The sequence below is a fragment of the Saccopteryx leptura genome, chromosome 1 (assembly GCF_036850995.1).
Source record: "Saccopteryx leptura isolate mSacLep1 chromosome 1, mSacLep1_pri_phased_curated, whole genome shotgun sequence".
Taxonomy (NCBI): Eukaryota; Metazoa; Chordata; class Mammalia; order Chiroptera; family Emballonuridae; genus Saccopteryx; species Saccopteryx leptura.
Genome location: NC_089503.1, coordinates 314,362,680 through 314,366,442, shown reverse-complemented (window position 1 = coordinate 314,366,442; position 3,763 = coordinate 314,362,680).

Here is a 3,763-nt window from a genome sequence, read left to right as displayed (position 1 = left end):
ACTGGGTTCAAACTCTAGCCCCAGCCCTTGCCTGCTGTGTTATCTTGGTCTAGGCTCTTCCCTCTCTGAGCCATAGCCTCTCCTCTCTAAAATGGAGACAGGATGCCCAGGGTCAGGATGGCTTGCTCTCTGCTCTCCAGCTGACTGATGTAGCAGTCCTCACCCACCCATGGGCCCTAGCCACATTCAACTGGCTCCGTGGGCTTTGGATGCTCCAGGCTGGGAGTGTGCTTCCAATGCTTCCCAGGAGAACTCCCAGTGGTGGGATTCAGCCGGTTCACACTGGTTTGGCAGAACCAATATCAAATTTTTTGTTGAGTTTAGTGAACCGGTTATTATTTATTTATTTATTTATTTAATTTTTTTACAGAGACAGAGAGAGGGATAGACAGGGATAGACAGACAGGAACGGAGAGATAAGAAGCATCAATCAGTTTTTACCTTAGTTGTTCATTGATTGCTCTCTCATACGTGCCTTGACCGCGGGCCTTCAGCAGACCGAGAAACTCCTTGCTCAAACCAGCGACCTTGGGTCCAAGCTGGTGAGCTTTTGCTCAAACCAGATGAGCCCACGCTCAAGCTGCCGACCTCGGAGTCTTGAACCTGGGTCCTCGGCATCCCAGTCCGATGCTCTATCCACTGAGCCACTGCCTGGTCAGGCCAGTGAACCGGTTATTAAAATGGCACTTGTAATCAGGGTTCTCTCTAAGGTGGGCGCCTGGGTAGCCGTCCAATGTAGAAATCACAAATTTACATTCCTTCCTCTTTTTTAATGTTCATCTGCACAACAGTGTATTCTAAGCGTCCATAGTCATGTTCATTCTGTCTGTAGGTAAAGGAATGAGATCCTATTCCTACAGTGAAGAGATAATTAATGATAAATCACATAGCCGATGATGCTCAGATAAAAGCGAAGAATATTGCAAGTGAGGATGCCAATCAAGAAGCAATATAGAGCCTGACCAGGTGGTGGCACAGTGGATAGAGCGTCTGACTGGGATGTGGAGGACCCAGGTTCGAGACCCCGAAGTCGCCAGCTTGAGCGTGGGCTCATTTGAGCAAGGCTCAACATCTTGAGCCCAAGGTCACTGGCTCCAGCAAGGGGTCATTCGGTCTGCTGTACCCCCCCCCCCCGGTCAAGGCACATATCAATGAGAAATCAATCAATGAACAACTAAGAAGCCACAATGAAGAATTGATGTTTCTCATCTCTCTCCCTTCCTGTCTGTCTGTCCTTCTCTCTGACTCTCTCTGTCTCTGCCACACACACACACACACAAAAAGAAGCATTATGGAAATATCTTAAATAACAGTTTTATTGTTTTTTGTCAGGTATTAATATTTTTTATTAATATTTTAAAACTCGCCTGACCTGTGGTGGCGCAGTGGATAAAGTGTTGACCTGGAAATGCTGAGATCGCTGGTTTGAAACCCTGGGCTTGCCTGGTCAAGGCACATATGGGAGTTGATGCTTCCTGCTCCTCCCCCTTCTCTCTCTCTGTTGCTCTCTCTCTCCCTCTCTCTCTCCTTTCTAAAATGAATAAATAAAAAAATAATAAAGTTTAATATTTTAAAACTCTTTCTTACAACATAATCTAGTTTTGTGTACCTCTTTTATTGTTCTTACTTAAGTATTATTATTTATTTATTTATTTATTTTTACAGAGACAGAGTCAGAGAGAGGGATAGATAGGAACAGACAGACAGGAACGAAGAGAGATGAGAAGCATCAATCATTAGTTTTTCGTTGTGACACCTTAGTTGTTCACTGATTGCTTTCTCATATGTGCCTTGACCGCGGGCCTTCAACAGACTGAGTGACCCCTAGCTCAAGCCAGCGACTTTGGGTCCAAGCTGGTGAACTTTTGCTCAAACCAGATGAGCTCGTGCTCAAGCTGACAACCTTGGGGTCTCGAACCTGGGTCTTCCGCATCCCAGTCCGACACTCTATCCACTGCGCCACCGCCTGGTCAGGCAGTTCTTACTTAAGTATTAAATGCATGAAATAATAAGCTACCTTTCAGTATATCATTTTTTATACTTAAAACAGTCATTAGGGCAGAGAACCGGTTGTTAATTATTTGAATTGCACCACTGAGCACTCCTGATCTGGTTCCCACGTAGAGTGTGCATGTCATCAATGCCTGTTCTGTCAACCTCTCACCTCTGTTGGCATGGACAGAGCAGGATGTGTGGCTTTCAAAGAGGCCTTGCTCCGCGGGACAGGTCTGGTGACCCTGGAACTGACTTCGTTGTCCCCTCCCTGCTGAAGTGCCTTCAGAGTCTGAGTGGGTGCCTGCAATTCTCCATTAATGCTTCAGTCTCTGCCCATAAAGCTGCATTTTCCCCCTCTTTTTTTAAAAAACAAGTTCCCTATTCAAATTGAAAATGCCCTAGGGAATAAATCCATTGACTCCCAACAAATGATTTTATGGGCTTCTGCACTCAGCTAGGAGTGGGCGGGTGGTCTGGTTGGTTCTGAATTTTCCTCTCCAGGAGTGAGGGAAACCTTGCCTCCCATCCCCTCCCAAGGCCCTGGGGTCTAGTCACCTCCTCATGTAGCAAAAATGAGGTGGGGGAAGTAATCAGGGCAGAAATGCCTCCTGGGAGGTCACTGTACAGCCTGCCACCCCACCCTACCTCTGCCTCCCTCCTTTGCTGACTCAGGACCACTCTTCTCCTCGGGCCTGGCCCCTTCAGAACCCCACACACTGGACTCCATTGCTTCCCAGGCTTCCTCTGCCCATGCTCACAGTCCTCCCAAACCTGCCCCTGACACACCAGACCAGACCTTCTGCCCACCCTCCCCAGTTGGTGGGCCCCGGTCCCATCAGTCCTTTCCACCCCCTGACCATTGGCCTGAGCCTCATGGCATGACACCAGACACTGCAGCCACCCACTGATTGGTCCCTGTCCTTTAGTCAGTCCTTCTGGCCTTTCACCCCCCTCTGTCCATGCTCCCCACCATCCCACTGGTAGGATTTCTAGAACTGTCTGGCAATGGCCTTCCACGGCTGTCCCCTCCTCTCAAGAGGGCAGCTCATCCCAGCATTCAAATCCCCACCAACATCACCTGCCTTATGTCTTACATCTGATTACCCCTGCCACGTGTGTTTTAATTCCCCACATCTGGATGAGAAAATTATTCATCATTTCTCTGAAATTAAAATTAAACCGGGTGTCCTGTGTTTTACCTGACACCTCTGATGTTAGTCCAAATGCCTCAGACATCATGAGGGGTTAGTGTAATTTTTTAGTATATTTAAGTGCAATATTTGGGACATAAACCACATAATTATTCATTATTTATCTGAAATTCAAATGTAATCAGATATCTTGTATTTTTATTTGTTAGGTGTTGCACAGGTAATGGGGACCAGGGGGCCTTCTAGGGGTCAAACAGCCTCAACCTGGATCTTGAAACTTTGCCCTCCGGTTGCCTGAAAGCCTCCTGTTCAGTCTATGGAAGGGGCTGGAGCCCAGAGACTCCTGGGCAGGAGCTCCATAGGCCTAAGTCTTCCCCCTGGGTCTCAGTTTCCTCCACTGTATAATGAAACTGATGGTTTTTCTGCCCTGCCTCCCAGCCTCACCCAAGGATCAAACACCTGAGGAGAGGGTAAGGGCTTCTCTGTGGACAGGACACGCCCAGAGGCAAAGAGGCTGTAGGGTACTCTGGTCTTTGGCTCACTAGAGGACCTTAAGGAATCAGGACAAAGGTCTTTTATTTTCCCCAAAGCACCTTGTAAACCTGTTAAACCACCTC